This window comes from Rissa tridactyla, chromosome W (assembly GCF_028500815.1).
Source record: "Rissa tridactyla isolate bRisTri1 chromosome W, bRisTri1.patW.cur.20221130, whole genome shotgun sequence".
NCBI lineage: Eukaryota > Metazoa > Chordata > Aves > Charadriiformes > Laridae > Rissa > Rissa tridactyla.
The window spans coordinates 262587-279101 of record NC_071496.1 but is presented as its reverse complement, the minus strand read 5'-3'; the positions used below and the strand labels follow the sequence as shown (position 1 = coordinate 279101).

The 16515-nt window shown below is 49.3% G+C and overlaps 1 long non-coding RNA gene across 1 annotated transcript; it reads left to right on the top strand.

Moving 5' to 3' along the window:
* The first annotated feature begins 36 nt into the window (after window positions 1-36).
* Window positions 37-616, top strand: LOC128902087 (uncharacterized). The gene is made up of 3 exons (XR_008463622.1): window positions 37-107; window positions 206-252; window positions 379-616. It is a non-coding gene; the product is annotated as an uncharacterized LOC128902087 (long non-coding RNA).
* Window positions 617-16515: the final 15899 nt, after the last annotated feature.

Genomic DNA, 16515 nt, shown 5'->3' with positions numbered 1-16515 from the left:
GTCAGTGTCTCATAGTGAAGTAGTATACGGCAACTTGTTTAAGAATTTACTGTTTGGTTTTGTAGGGGCTCTGCAAGCCACCTTTTGGAATCGGATGAGCATTTGAGGTGAGCCGGGGCAGTAGCAAGGAGGATCATGGGGCCAGTCATTGCTCACAACTGCAACACTAATTTTGGTACCTAACGCTAATTTCTTGGTATCTCAGGTGCTAGGAGCTGCGATGGTCACAGTGTCAGACTCTGCAACGTGCTGGTGAGCAGAATGCCATTGCGCTTTTGAGGAAGGGGGAGTTGTGGAAGAGGTCGGTGTTGACCTCTGTGATACTTCTTGCTGGCACTGTTTAGCGTGGTTGGTTTTTTGTTTTATTTATTATTTCAGATGATGAAGAGGAACCTGGTGACTGCAAGAATGTCCCAGGTAGCTGATGCATCATTCTTTTGTTGACAGCGGCTTTGGACCCCCGGCCCTCTGAAAGCTAAGTGGAGGGGCCAGGGCTAGGGAAGGCCCTGGAGGAAGCGGATGTGGTTGACAATTGCAGGGAGGGGTTTTAAAGTTAGCGTAGGGCAGAGGGATGTCCAGGTCCCCTTTGGGCAGCTAAAGGGAGCGGGTTAGTCTTTGACACGATGCTAGGTTGTGCCGGGCAGGGCGGTTCCAGCCTGTGTCTGTTGTGTAGTTTGTGTTGTGTCTTCTGTGTCTTAAACCTTTGAGTCTCGGTGTCCTCTTAACACCCAAGGAGCATGGCATGTGCCTTGGGCACCATCCGTAGAAGTCTCAAATGCCTGTGTTCAGGCGCTAATTTTCTTGAGTTACAAGCTTAAAGCGTGGATCGGTCTTCTGTGATGGAAAACTCTGAACGGTTCTCACTTGCGGTTTTGTTCCCAGCTGCACGAGCAGTTCTGCTTTCTAGCAGTCCATTTTCAGGGACTGGGTTTTCAGCCCTGCATCCTTAAGTTCTTAGGTTTTGAAGCCAGGCTTCCCGGGCCTACATCTTCTCAGTTTTGATAGCTGTTTCTTGTCATGGGCTATGATCTACGCATTTTCTGGGGCTTCCACAGAGCCCCCTCAAGTCACCGTTACAGTCCTGCAGGTCGTCTTGCCCGATAATGACTTCTGTTCAGGTGTCACCCTTCTTGCTGAGAATTTTCTCTCATCTTTGAGGCGTGTTGTTCATAGCGTTCCATGTATCGTCAGTTTGTGCGTGTGTGTTGGCTTGGAGCTGCCCTGCCTGGGGGCGTAGCATCAGGGGTAGCTGCAGTAGCGATGAGAATCTACTGTTAATATGTGGATCTCCCTAGACTGTTGAGGCAAAGGTGGTACAGCCGTTCCAGAAGGAGTAGCCATCAGCAGGTTGTGTGGACAGTTGTTTCATTAGTGGTTTTTGGGAAGCGCGGAGCGATATGGGAAGGGCGGTTCAGCAGTAGCGGAGGAGTTGGCACCTCAAAAGTTATTAAGTCCATTTTGTGTGGGTCCTCATGTTTGTGGGTATTCTTCTTACTGGCAGGCTGTCTTTGCACTCTAGATGGTATGAAGTAGAAACAAAACCTTTGGAATTAAGCTCTCATTCTGTATCCGGGTCATGTGTTTCATATTGTTTTTTTCAGATGCAGAGGGACCGCATCCTGCCTGCAGTCTTAGGCGGAGTTTTTGCATTTCTCAGGAAAGCAGCAGGGACGTAAGGTTCTTTCAGGATGTGGGGCACCTTGTCGCCTTCCCCCACAGTGCACAGAGTGCTGCCGTGTCCCTGGAGCCTTCACGGCTTGCGGCAGGGCCCTGGTGTAGGTCGGGTCAGGGCTTCACTGACTCTGTGGGTCTGTAGCAGAGCCTGGAGTCTGTGGGAAGACAGAAGATAGGAGTTGATGGCAGAATGCAGGGAGAGGCTCGGTAGAGTCGCTCCTGAGGAGCGTCTGATGCCGGGGGTTCAGGCTGGCAAATGGAGAGCGGGAGCTGTGGGGAAGAAGTGGCGCTCCTTCCCTGATGGCTCAGGGAGAAGAGAAGGGGTTTCTAAAGTTTTGGCACCAGGGCATGGCTAGGAAAGCATGGCACGTTCACGACTCTTTCCCAGACAGGTTTTGCAGTTGGGTTTGGGTGTTGACAGAGCCTGGTGTGTTCTAGGCTCTCGCATTTGAGGCGAGCCGGATAGTATCGAGGAAGAGCACAGGAGTGGTGATTTGGTGGAAGCGCAATGGTGATGTTGTGTTTCTTGGTATCTTCGGTGCCATGAATAACTGTTGCTGCAGCGTCAGAATGGAATTGGCGCTGAGCGGGCGAGCAGAATGCCTTGGCGTTCATGAGGCTGAGGGTGTTGTGGAAGAGGTTGGTATATCCTCTCAGGATGCTTATTGCTGGTGCTGTGGCTGCTTTTGGGATAACTTTTTTCTCTTTTCCTTTTGCAGAGGAAGAGGAGGAACCTGGTGACCACAGGAATGTATTGGATGACTGTTTTCTGTGGACTGCCTCAAGGATGGATTTGGACTCCCGTCTCTCCACGAGGTAAGTTGAGAGACTGGTGCCCGAGAGGGGACAAGGTTGAGAATTGCAAAAAGGTGTCTTTGAAGTTGGCATAGGGGAGAGGTTTGTCCTGGAGCACAGTCTCCTTTAGGCAGGTCAAGGATGCGGCTTACTGTTTGGCATTCCCGGGCAGGGCGGTTCCAGCCTTTGTCTGTTGTCGTGTTATTGGTGTGGTCCATGTTCTGTGTCTTAGACCTTTCTTGGGTCTCGAGGTTGTCTTTAAGCTCTAGGGGCATGGCGTGGCACCTTGGGCACCCTCCCTAGGGTCTGGAACGCCCACACCTGTGGGCACAGCACCATTTGGCTGCCGCTCTTCTTGCGTTAGAAGCTTAAAGCTTGCATTGTTCTTGCGTCTTGGAAGTTTCTGGACGGCCCACTTCTGTGACTGGGGCTTCTTCCCTATGTCATTACGTTCTTAGGTCTTGAGGCCAGGCTTCCTGCGCATACATCTTATTAGTCTTGACAGTCCCTTATCACAGAGGATGATGTTCTGCACTCTGTTTCAGGGGCTTCCTTAGAGCCTCTTCACATCACCACCATGGTCCTGCAGGTCTTCTTGTCCGACCGTGGTCTTCGGTGCAGGTGTCATCCTTCTTGCTGAGAGTTTTCTCTCATCCTTGAGGCGCGTTGTTTTTAGTGTTCTGTGTAGTGTCAGTCTGTCAGTGTGTGTGTGTGTGTGTGTGTCTGGCTCGGAGCCCCCCTGCTGAGGTGTGTAGAGTACAGGGCAGGCAGAATAGTGATGAGAGTCTATAGTTAATGTGTGGATCTGTCGAGACTCAGGCAAAGGTTGGGTAGTCATCTGGAATTGATTAGCTCTCAGTAGGTTGGGTGTGTGGGTGTTTCATTAGTGGGTGTTGGCATAAGCAGAGCCAAGTCAGAGAGGCTGTTCATGGTTAGCGAAGGAGATAATATCTCAAAGGTGTGGGGTGTAATTTTGTGGGCTTATTTTTTTTTTTTGATGGCAGGCTGTAGTTGGATCCAGTTGAACAGTGTTCCGAAGTAGAAACAAGACCTTTGGAATTAAGCTATCGCTCTGCATCAGGGCAATGTTTGACTTATTTTTTTTTTTCTCTTTTTAGATGCAGAGAGATGAGATGTGCAGGTTGACGCAGGGGAGCCGAGAGTAGTGCTGTACAGAGGTGGCATGGCATGTGGTATTAAAGGGAAGATGTGACTTGTGCCTCTATGAATACAATTGGGTACTCTTTTTTTTTTTTTTTTTCATGTGAGGTTGCATAGCCATGTGCGAATGTGCTGGTCTGAGGTACGACAGAACCAGTTTTCCTTTCAGTAATTTTACTTTTCAGGTAAATCTTTTCCAACTAATGGAACTGTCTGAAGATAATGATGTATTTTTCAGGTAGTATCTACTTCCAGAGCGCCAAGATATTATATTTACACTTAATGCCAAGGGATACCATGCAGAGAGGCTGTTGCTTATACTTACTGCTATAACAGTGCAGCTCAGCTGACTTTTATGTATGCCCCATCGGAAGCGGAAAAGCGTAGAGGGGTCGGACACACGGTGAAGAGTGGACAGGACCGGTGACCCAAATCCGACTGATGGAGTATTTCATCCCATCCTCATCATGCTCAGTATAAAAGCTTCAGGGATCGAAGGGGTTGGTACCTTTCCTTCAACAGCCAGCGTCCAAGGACTCCTCTGTCCGTTTGTCATGCTTTCATCCCGATCCATGCATTTGTGCCACGGGATCCGGACTCCAGTTTCCATCCATTGCTGACTCTAGTCTCAGACTTTGCTTGTGCCTGCCAGTAAAGCGATGGCCATCCTGGGAGCTTGATACCGCATTGTATGTATATATTTTATCTGTTTTACTGTTTTTCTTGTTACCATTGTCTTTCCTCGGTATTACTTCTGTTTATATTTAATTAGAGTTCAGTTTCTTTTTCAGTCCCTAAGTCTCCCTCAGATTCTCTTCTTCCTTGGGAGAGAAATTAAAACAGAGCGTATGTCGCTGCTCAGCCTAAGCCACCCCAGAAAAGATGTACAGGACCCTGGAGTGGACTCGGATGAGGAGAGCGGCAAACCCAAGCCTTGGTTCTTTCTCAGCTGCTGCGTTACAGGCAGCGCACAAGCCTTTGCTTGCACTCTGTCCGTCGGTCCTATCTGCCTAGTTCTGGCAGAAGTCGGGTAATACGTGGGGTCTCGATAGAAGTGACATATGACCCCCCCCCCACCATTGTGGGGCTTCTTTTAGAAGGAAACTAAAGGACATGGTGATTTGAAAAAAAAAAAATGGTTATCGGGCTTAATGATCGACTCTTTTGTGCAGACTCAGAGGACATCTCTGTGTTTCTGTCTGTGCCCTGCAGAAGTTTAAGTTTACTTACCTACTGTGCCCCGTTGCTGACACAACTGACGTAGTTGTAATAAAAGAGGACGTATTGTCATTTCCTCTAAGGGTTGCTTTCTCCATTTTGGTGTTTTGCATGCTGTACTTCTCAGGCCTGTGAGGAAAGGAGCAGCTGCTCCTCTGGCAGACTCTATGCCTTCTGGTGGTCAGCCTGGCCCCTTTCCCAGGTGCTGGTGGGAAGGGCAGTGGGCGGGGCCCGTGGCATATAACCCACAGCCTGTGCTGGGGCAGCTCATTCCGCCGCCAGGCGTCTCCAGGGTCGGAGCTCTGCCGGTCCTTCAGTTGATTGCAGCTTTGGAGCTGGCTCAGCTCCTGGGGCGGAGATGTTATCCCGCTTAGAGAATCGCAGGTAGGAAGCTGGAGGTGGTAAGACCTTGAGGACCAGGTGAGGTTTGGCAGCACATACAGTAGAGAGTGGTCTTGTATGCTGCTTCTCTTCCTTGTGTTTTTTCAGGTCAGTCATGTTGTAATGAGCGTTTTGGGGGCGGTGAGTTGGTTTAAGGATATGTTTTTTTCTTTTTCAGGCATGGTGCACTTTCCTGGAATCCCTGACTGTATTGAAATGGAACTTTGTGGTTTTTTTTTTTTCCCACTGGCTTTGCTGTATCCCAGGTAAGATGCCCATAGCATTTGTCTCAATGAGGGAGATGAGATCACTTCGCAGGGACTGGGTGAGCATCCTGTCTGCAGCTGTAGATACAGTTTTTGGATTTGTCAGGAAAGCAAGAGGGATGTAAGGTATAATGTCTTTCAGGGTGTGGGGTGCCTTGTTGCCTTCCCCCATGGTGCGCAGGGCACCACTGTGTCCCTGGAGCCTTCACAGCTTGCGACAGGCCTCTAGTGTAGGTCAGGTCAGAGCTTTGCTGACTCGGTGGGTCTGTAGCAGAGCCCAGAGTCCGTGGGAACACAGAAGATAGGAGTTGATGGTGTGGTGGTTTGGCAGAAGTGCAGTGCTAATGTTGTGTTTCTTGGTCTCTTAGGTACCATAAATAACTATCACTGCCGCCTCGGACTCCAGAATCGGCGTGGAGCGGGCAAGCAGAATGCCACGGCGTTTGGGAGGCTGAGGGTGTTGTGGAAGAGGTTGGCATCTCCTCTGAGGATGCTTATGGCTGGTGCTGTAACTCCCTCTGGGATTACTTTTTTCTTTTCCTTTTGCAGAGGAAGAGGAGGGACCTGGTGACAGCAGGAATGTATTGGATGGCTGGTTTCTGTGGACTGCATCGAGGAAGGATTCAGATGCCCGGCCCTCCGAAAGCTAAGTTGAGATTCAGGCACTGGAGAGGGGCGGAGGTGGACAATTGCCAAATGGGGTCTTTGATGTTAGCATAGTCGGGGGGGGGGGTGGGGGGTGGGCTGTGCTGGGGCACAGTCTCCTTTAGGCAGGTAAAAGATGTTGCTTACTGTTCGGCATGATGCTAGTACATCCTGTGCGGGGCAGTTCCAGCCTGTGTGTGTTGTCGTGTCATTCACATGGTCCGTGTTTTGCATCTGAGCCCTTTCTTGGGTCTCGAGATCATCTTTAAGGTCCAGGAGCATGACATGGGGCGCCAGGCATCATCCTTACGGTCTTGAATGCTCGGACCCCTGGGTGTAGCACCATTCGGCTGCCACTCTTCTTGCATTAGAAACTTAATGCGTGCATTGGTCTTGCGTCTCGGAAGTTTCTGCACGGCCCGCTTCCAGGACGAGGACTTCTTCCCTGCGTTGCTACGTTCTTAGGTCTTGAAGGCAGGCTTCCTGCATGTCCATCTTGTTGGGCTCGACAGTCCCTTCTTATTATGGACCGCCGCGTTCTACACTTTGTTTCGGGGGCTTCCGTAGAGCGTCTTCACGTCGACATCATCACGATCCCCCAGATTTTCTTGCACGATGGTGACTTTGGTCCCGTTGTCATCTTTCTTGCTGAGAGTTTTCTCTCATCTTTGAGCTGCATCGTTCGTAGCATTCTGTGTAGCGTCTGTCTGCAACCGTGAGTGTTTGGCTCGGGGCTGCCCTGCCCGGGTGTGTAGCATCCAGGGTGGGCGGAATCGTGTGGAGAGTCTCTATGTATTATATGAATCTCTGTAGATCGGGGCGAAGGTGTTAGAGTCATCTCAGGGTAGCCATTAGGAGGTGGTGTGGACAGCTCTTGCATTTTTCTTGTTTGGGAAGAGCAGAGGCATGTTGGAAAGGCAGTACAGCAGTAGTGAAGAAGAGTTCATGTGGAAGAGGGTAAGACTGCTTTTTGTGCAGATTTAATTTTTTTTGTCATTTTCTTCGTGTAAGGTTGTATTTGGACCTTAGATGGTATTTGTAAAAAGGTGCAAGACTCTGTTATTATGACCCTATTGCTCTGCCTCAAGGTAATTGCTCTGCTGCTGTTCTTGCAGATGCAGTGGGACAAGCTGAGTAGTCCTAGCAAATGAGCCGCTTGTGGACCTGTTGGTGTCTAATAGCAAAGTACTACGTTGCAGATCAGTGGAGTGTTTGTCTTTGGTTTTGCAGGTGCTGCGCGCCTCTGGAGCCGGACGAGCGTTGGAGGTGTGCTGGGTAGTAGAGAGGTAGCGAGTGGGGGTGGTGGTTTCCCGTAAGCTCAACAATAATATTGTGTGTCTAGGTGTCTTATGTGCCAGAACCAGAGAGCGCTGCAAAGTCTGAATCTGGAATCTGTGTGGAGCAGGTGAGCGGAAAGGTACGGTGCATCTGATGTGGGGGATATTGCAGTACAAGTTAGAGTTGACGGATGCGATGGTGCCTGACGGCACCGTTTTGTGGAAATTGGGATTCCCTTGTTTGTTTTTGCAGATGGTGAAGAGGAAACTCAGCGACTCCGGGGTGAATCGATTTGATACGTGGTAATTATTTTTTCTTGTTGAGCAGGGCTCCAGAGTCCCGGCCCTCAGAAAGGGAAGTTGAGGTACCGGCAGTGGAGCTTCCTGGGGCAGGGGAGGGGACAGGGTTGGAAATAGCAGCGAGGCATTTAAAAGTGAGCACAGTGCTCCAGGCTGTCCAGGAGCGGTGCCCTTTGGGCACGCAAGCGGTGCGGTAATTGTCCTGACCATATGTGACACTATCTTGCGTGGTACTGCCTTGTATTGTGCTTTGTCTGGAATTGGATCGCTCTGTAGTTTTCTCGTCTGCAGTCTCGGGCGGTGTAGCATGGTAACGCCTGTATTCTGTTACGTCTTGCGCTGTATTGCTCGGTCATTGTCTTGACTGCAATCTGAGTCTGTCACGTACCGTTCCCTACATTGTTACTTTGATGGATTGTTCTGCATCTGACTGTATTGCGTTGCTGGGCTCTGCGTTGTTTTTGAATTGCATTGCTCTGTAACTGTCTTGACTGCTGTCTGAGACTGTCTGACGTTGTCTGGTTATGTATTTTTTGTTTTGTGTTGTATTGCGTATTTGAAATGGTATTGCATTGCCTGGCTCCGTATCGGTTTTGCATCGTAGCGCCCCGTAATTATCTTGACTGCCAGGTCGGACTGCGTTGCGTTGTATAGTTCTGTATTTTGTTTGGCATTGCATCAGTCTGTACTTTAAAGTGTATCACTTTGCCTGCCCGTATCTCGGTTTTGCGTCATATCGCTTTGTCATTGTCTTGATTGCCTTCTGAGATGATCAGGCACGGTAGCCTTCCATATTTTGTTGTGAATCGCGTCGTTGTGTATTTGAAATTCTATTGCCTCGCCTGGCCGTGTTTTGGTTTTGCAGCGTATCGCTTTGTCATTGTCTTGACAGCTGTCCGATATATTCTGTCGTCGTACCGCACGGTATTGTGGATTTTTTTATCGGGTCGGTCTTCCTTTGACCGCGTATTCTCTTGTTCTGCCCTGTATCGTGGTACGTCTTGAATCGTTTCGGTCTGTCACTGTTTTGACTGTCACGTGAGACACTCTGGCATTGTATCCTTAAGTATTTTGTTTTGTATTTGAAGGTTGTGTATTTGAAACTGTATTGCATTGCTTGGCGCTATTTAGGTTTTGCATCGCATCACTCTGTAGTTCCCTTAAGCGCCATCGGAAACCATCTCCCACGGTATTGTTCCATATGTTGTTTCTTTAACGGATTGTTTTCTATGTGCCTGTATATTGCATTGTCGGGCAGGGCGTTGTTTTTGCATTATATCACTCTGTAATTTCCCTGATAGCCATCTGGGATGGTTTTGCAGGGTACCGCCCCGTATCGTGTTTCATCTTGCATTATCTTGACCACCATCTCAGGCCGTGTGTTGTTGTAATCATTCTATTGCAGGTTTTTTGATTCGTCGTTCTTAAGTTACCCTATGTATTTTATCGTATTGCCTTGTATTGTGTTAGGTCTTGCGTGGTATTGCTCCGTATGTGTCTTGACTGCCATCTGAGACCGTGGAGTTGTACCGTTCGATACATTGTTTCCGGAACGGATTGTTCTGTATCTGACCATATATTGCATTGCTGGGCAGCGTGTTGTTTTTGCATTATGTCGCTCAGTAATGTCCTCGACTGCCATTTGAGACGGTCTTGCGTCGTACGCCTAAGAACTTGGTTCCGTATTATATTCTTGTGTATTTGAGACAGTATTGCTCTGCCTGGCCCAGTATCGGTTTCGCATTGTGTTGCCCCGTCACGCTCTTGACTGCTATGTAATCTATTCTGGCATCGTACTGCTCTGTATTGTGGGTTTTTTAAGCGGTTGTTTTTTGACTCTGTAATGCCTTGTACAACACTGTATTGTGTTACGTCTTGCATTATATTGCCCCATTTTAGTCTTGACTGCCTTCTGATCTCTTCTGGTATTATGCTTCAACATATTCTGGGTTTTTTAATCGGTTGTTCTTGATTTGGCTGCATATTGCCTTGTTACCGCCTCATATTGTGTTGCGTCTTGCATTGAATTTCTCTGTCACTGTCTTGACGGTCATGTTACACATTCTGTCCTAGGACTGCACTGTATTGTGACTTCTTTAATGGGTTGTTGTTTCTTTGACTGTGTATTGCCTGGTAGTGCCCCGTATCGAGTTACGTCTTGCCTTCTATTGCTCTGTCATTGTGTTGACTGACCTCTGATATATTCTAGCGTTGTATGGCACTGTACTGTCAACTCTTTCATTGGTTGTTCTTTATTTGATTGTATGTTGCCTTGTTACTGCCCTGTGTAATGTTAGGTCTTGCATTGCATTGCCCTGTCATTGTCTTGCCAGTTATGTTAGAGTCTCCAGCACTGTATTGTGCAATTTCTAACTGGTTGTTCGTTATTTGACCGCTGTTGCGAGGTGACCCCCCTTTTTCCCCCTTTTTCGCCCAGGCTGCTGCTCAAGCTATAACAACGAGCACGAGTCGCTACGAGTGCCACTTGAACTTTGGGGGATGGCTGGCAACAGAGTCAAAACACTCTAAGTCAGTTAGCTTGCTATATAACTAGCGGACAGACCAAGAGCCCTTCGAGCTCTCTTGCAAGGCAGCAGCCTGTTCGCCAGCATCTCCCCTGGAGCGGGGACACTCCCTTAAGGTTCTGCTCTTGGAGGCTGAGAGATGCCTTGCTGTAACAGATTCTGGGTAAGTGACTAATGGCATGCCAAATTTCACAATGTATTCAATATATTCAGCGATGTAATGGATGGATGGCGCAGATAGAATCCTTCAGAGGGAAAGGGTTGCCCAAGGCCGGGGCAAGGATGGGATCCAGCCGCACCTAGACTCCTCTCAGAGAAGGAGTTTAGAAAGCAAGGGGGTCCTTTCCGAGCTTCGTGACTCAAGGGGAGGGTCTCCCTGACAGCTCGTCTGACCCTGGCCCCTAGGCAGTAAATAACCCGGGGTACATGGCCGTGCAATCCGCTGAAGCGCTGTCACGTGCACTGCTACCTTTGTTGAATCCCTGTGTGTGTGTGTTTCTAAATGTTTCTCCCCTTCTCTCTTACGAGTGAAGTGAGTCGCTCTGCCCGCCACAACTGCATATTGCCTTGTCCGGCCCTGTGTGGTGTCACGTCTTGCGTTGTATGGCTCTGTTGTTGTCTTGACTGTCACCTGATCTATTCTGCCATTGTAGGCCACCGTCTTGTCACTTCCTTCATCAGCTGTTTTTTATTTGACGGTGTATTGCATTGTACTGCCATGTACGCCGTTACGCTGTCTCGCATTGTATTGTCCTGTCATTGTCGGGTTTTTGACTTTAGACTTTGTGTTTAAAACTTTCACAGTCCACTGCAGTCCAAAAATTGGCTGTTGTTTATTGAACTGTGTGTCTGTTAAACAATTCCCAATCCCGTGCAGTCCCAGAACTGTTTGCTGTTTATTTGAGCGGGTATTGGCTTGTGCTGACCCGTATAGTGCTATGTCTGGTGTTGGATTACCCTGTCATTGTTTGGATTGTCATTTCAGCCACTGTGTTAAAAAATTCTCAAGACTGTGCAGTTCTGGAAACGTTTTCTTTTTATTTCACCGTGTATCGGATTGTAGTGCCTGGTATACTGTTACATCTTGCATTGATTGCTCTGGACCGATCTTGATTGATATCTGATACGTTCTCTCATTGTAGTGCACTGTCTCGTCAGTTTTGTAATGGATTGTTGTCTGTTTGACTGCAGATTGCATTCTACCGCCCCCTATAATGTTATGTCTTGGATTCTGTTGCTCAGTCATTTTATCGAGTGCCATCTGCGACCGGGATTGCAGCGCACTCGTCTGTGGGTTTTCAATTGTCGGTTCATTAGTTGAATACCTCTTGCCTCGTCCTGCCCCGTGTTGTGTTTTGTCTTGCATTGTATTGGTATTGCCCTGTAATCGCCCTGACGACCGTCTGATCCGTTCCGGTACGTGCCACTTGGTATTGCGGTTTTCTTAAACGTTTGTTCTTTATTTGGCTGCGTATTGCCTTGTAGTGCCCTGTATGGTGTTCTGTCTTGCGTTGCATTGCCCCGTCGTCCTCTTCGCTGTCATTGTGGACGCTCTGGGATAGTAGCCATCTGTATCGTGGGGGTTTTACCGGGTGCTCTTTCCTTGACCACCGTGTATTGCCGTGCTACCGCCTTTGTGTTGGGTCTCGAATTGTATTGCCGCGTCATTGTTTTGACTGCCATCTGATGCGTCTGAGCATTAGACCGTCCTCTGTTGTCTTACGTTGTGCATTGTATTGCTCTGTCGGTATCTTGCCTGCTGTCTGACCTCTGTTGGCGTTGGAAGGCACAGTATTGTGGGTCCCTTCGTGGGTTATTTATTTGACTGACTATTGCACTGTACTGCGCTGTGTAAAGTTACGTCTCGGATTCTGTTGTCCTGTAACTGTCTCGACCGCCACCTGACGCCCTGTGGGATGGTACTGCCCTGTGTGTTGGGGTTTTGCCAGGTTGTTCTTTCTTTCATTCTGTTTTGCATTGTACTGCCCTGTGCTGTGTTACGTTTGGCATTGTATTGCCATGTAATTGTCCCGAGTGCCACGTGATATATTGTGGCAGGGTGCTGCAGTGTGTTGTGGGGTTTTTTTTAAGGGGTGGTTGTTGATGTGAGTGTGTTTTGCCTTGTAGTGCCCTGTATCGTGTTTTGTCTTGCGTTGTATTGCCCTGTCACTGTCTAGACGGTCATTTTATAGACGTTCTGTCCTAGGACTGCACTGTAGTGTGACTTCTTTAATAGGTTGTTGTTTCTTTGACCGTGCAGTGTCTTGTAGTGCCCCGTATCGTGTTACGCCTTGCGTTGTGTCGCTCTGTCGTTGTCTCGACTGCCATCTGAGAGAGAGTCTGGCATTGTATGGCACTGTACTGTGAATTCTTTCCTTGGCTGTTCTTTATTTGATGGTGTATGGCGTTGTACTGCCCTGTGTCACTTTGTCTTGCCTTGTATTGCCCTGACGTTGTCTTGCTTGTTATTTGAGCTTGTCTGGGATTGGACTGCACTGTATTGTGAGTTTCTGAATGAGTTCTTGGGTTGTGTGTTCCATCGTAGCGTCCTGGATTGTTAGGCATTGCATTGCATTGCCCCATCGTTGTTTTGACGGTCACTTGAAACATTCTGTCGGAGGACTGCGCTGTATCGTGGGTGTGTTGATGGGTTGTTCTTAATTTGGCTGCGTATTGCCTCGTGCTGCCCCGTGTTGTGTTATGTCTTGCATTGTATTGGTCTGTCATTGTTTCGACTGTTGTTTTAGGCTGTCTGGGATTGTACTCCTCTGTGTTGTGAATTCTTGAATTGGTTGTTCTTTGTTTGACCGGTGTGGTGTTGCGGTGCCCTCCTCCCCGCCGTTTCCCACCCCCTCACCCCCCCAACCCCCTTTTCTCTCCTCCCCGCAGGCAACAGAGTCAACACACCGTCTGGAGTGAGGACTGAGTTATTTTTTTCCCAGGCTGATCTGACTACAAGTCAATTAGCTTCCTCTACAAATAGTGGACAGGACAAGAGCCCTTGGAGCCTTCCTGCCCGGCAGCGGCCTGTTCGCCACCTGCTGCGCTTGAGCGGGGACGCTCACGTAAGGTTCTGCTCCTCGAGGTTGAGAGACGCCTTGCCGCAGCAGAATCTGGGTAAGTGACTAATAGCATGCAGAGCTTTGCAATCTTAGCTGAGTGATAGAACGGGTTGATGGCGCAGATACGATCCTTTAGAGGGAAAGGGTTGCCCAAGGCCGGGGCAAGGATGGGATCCAGCCGCACCTAGACTCCTCTCGGAGAAGGAGTTTAGAAAGCAAGGGGGTCCTTTCCGAGCCTCGTGACTCAAGGGGAGGGTCTCCCTGACAGCTCGTCTGACCCTGGCCCCTAGGCAGTAAATAACCCGGGGTACGTGGCCGTGCAATCTGCTGAAGCGCTGTCACGTGCACTGCTACCTTTGTTGAATCCCTGCGTGTGTGTTTCTAAATGTTTCCTTCTCTCTTAGGAGTGAAGTGAATCGCTCTGCCCGCCACAACTGCATATTGCCTTGTCCGGCCCCGTGTGGTGTCACGTCTTGCGTTGTATGGCTCTGTTGTTGTCTTGACTGTCACCTGATCTTTTCTGCCGTTGTAGGCCACCGTCTTGTCACTTCCTTCATCAGCTGTTTTTTATTTGACGGTGTATTGCATTGTACTGCCATGTACGCTGTTACGCTGTCTCACATTGTATTGTCCTGTCATTGCCGCGTTTGTGACTTTAGACTTTGTGTTTAAAACTTTCACAGTCCACTGCAGTCTGACAATTGGCTGTTGTGTATTGAACTGTGTATTTGTTAAACAATTCCCAATCCCGTGCAGTCCCAGAACTGTTTGCTGTTTATTTGAGCGGGTATTGGCTTGTGCTGACCCGTATAGTGCTATGTCTGGTGTTGGATTACCCCGTCATTGTTTGGATTGTCATTTCAGCCATTGTGTTACAAAATTCTCAAGACTGCGCAGTTCTGGACTCCTGTTCTTTTTATTTCACCGTGTATCAGATTGTAGTGCCCGGTATACTGTTAGGTCTTGCGTTGTATTGCTCTGGACCCGTGTTGATTGATATCTGATATGGTCTCTTATTGTAGCGCGCTGTCTCGTCAGTTTTCTAATGGGTTGTTCTCTGTTTGACTGCAGATTGCATTCTACTGTCCCCTATAATGGTATGTCTTGGATTCTGTTGCTCGGTCACTTTATCGAGTGCCATCTGCGACCGGGATTGCAGCGCACTCGTGTGTGGGTTTTCCATCGGCGGTTCATTAGTTGAATACCTCTTGCCTCGTCCTGCCCCGTGTTGTGTTTTGTCTTGCATTGTATTTCCCTGTAATCGCCCTGACGACCGTCTGATCTGTTCCGGTATGTGCCGCTCGGTCTTGCGGTTTTTTTAAACGTTTGTTCTTTATTTGGCTGCGTATTGCCTTGTAGTGCCCTGTATGGTGTTGTGTCTTGCGTTGCATTGCCCCGTCGTCCTCTTCACTGTCATTGTGGACGCTCTGGGATAGTAGCCATCTGTATCGTGGGGGTTTTACTGGGTGCTCTTTCTTTGACCACCGTGTATTGCCATGTTACCCCCTTTGTTTTGGGTCTCGAATTGTTTTGCCCCGTCATTGCTTTGACTGCCATCTGATGTGTCTTAGCATTAGACCGTCCTCTATTGTCCTTTCCGAGCCTCCTGACTCAAGGGGAGGGTCTCCCTGACAGCTCGTCTGACCCTTTGCCCTAGGCAGTAAATAACCCGGGGTACGTGGCCGTGGAGTCTGGTGAGGTGCCATCCTGTGCGCTCCTGCTACCTTTGTTGAATCACTTTGTTTGTGTTTCTAAAAGGCGCTCTGTTCTCTAGGCATCCATTTTCAGTGACTGGGACTTCTTCCCTGCATGCTTAAGATCTTAGGTCTCGAGGCCAAACTTCCTAGCGCATACATCTTCTCAGGTTGAGAGTCGTTTTTTGTGGCGTGCCGTGTTTGTGGTTTTGCGTGGGGGTTTTTTTGTTTGTTTTTTTTTTTAATGGCAGGTCGTAGTGTTACTCTGCACGGTATTTCTAAGTCAAAAGAAGACCTTGTTGTGGGGTGGGCAGTGTGTGTCACATGGGGTTCCCCCTAAAAGTGGAGGGAGAGCATCTAGGAAGAAGATGCAGAGCTGGTGGTCGGGGAGAGGCTCAGGGGAGGGGGTGATGTGCTGTGGGGCTTTGGCAATGGCCCCTGTTTCCAGTGGGCTCCAGCTGGGGCTGAGGCAGCCCAGGTGGGACCCATGAGGTGAGCATGGGCTGGGCCAAGGGCTTAAAAAGAAAGGCTGCCCTGGGGATGGGTCTGCTTTGCCAAGGGCCTCTAGCTTCCAAGGGGGCTGCCTGGGCACAGCTGCCTGCCAGCGCTGGCTGAGGAGTCAAACGAAGGGGGTTCCGACAGGCAGGTGCCTCCAGCCAGGAACGGACGGTCCCCGCAGCGAGGAAGGATCCCTCCCAGCCATCCCTGACGGAGGGCACCACCAGCACAGAGCGCCGGGAGCTCGCTGCCTTCGTCGGCTGCGTGTGTGAGCCTCATGGGACAAGAGCGTCGAGGCACCCCCTGCCCGCTCCTAGGTGGGCAAGGGTCGTCAGGTCGCCTGCACCACGGAGGACGAAGGGGCAGAGAGAGAAGCCTGTGAGCAGCGAAGGTCTCCCACACGTGCCAGGAGCTGCGGTGAGTCGTGTGCCCTCTTGTGCATGTCCAGGCCTTTCCCTGCCATGCCTCTTCTGATCTCTGCCTGCCGCCTTGCTTGTCCCGGCTTCTGGCTCCCCAAAAGCTTTTTGCTCCTCTGCTTAATGCCAGCATGTTCTTTCTCCCCTTCTCCGTTTCCTTTCTGTGCCTCTGCCTTCCCAGCTCCCCATGCTCTATTATTTTATTCTTCCCCCACTGCCTTCTTCGCTGTTGCTTGTGAAAATTGCTTTTGTAGGTCTCCCCCTACCCAGCAACCTGTCTCTATTTCTAGTGACTCCCTCTGCTCCACCCCGCATCCCTCTTCCAGTGTCCTTTCTCTGTGGCTGTCGGTCCGACTCCATCTCCTGCTATTTAAATGGCTGCCTGCCTGTATGGCCAGTACCCCGTTGCTTTCCAAATCTTCTTTCTGTGTCTCCATTTACCCAGATCCCTGTCTGTGTTTTTTAATGCTTCTTGCCTGTCCTCTACTTAGTTACTTTTCCAATTTTGTTTCATTGTCTGTCTTTATTCAGTTTGTTGACCCTTTTTTTTTTTTTGCTCCCTGTTTTCTTAATCTGTTTGTTTTTTAAATTTTCTTTCCCTCA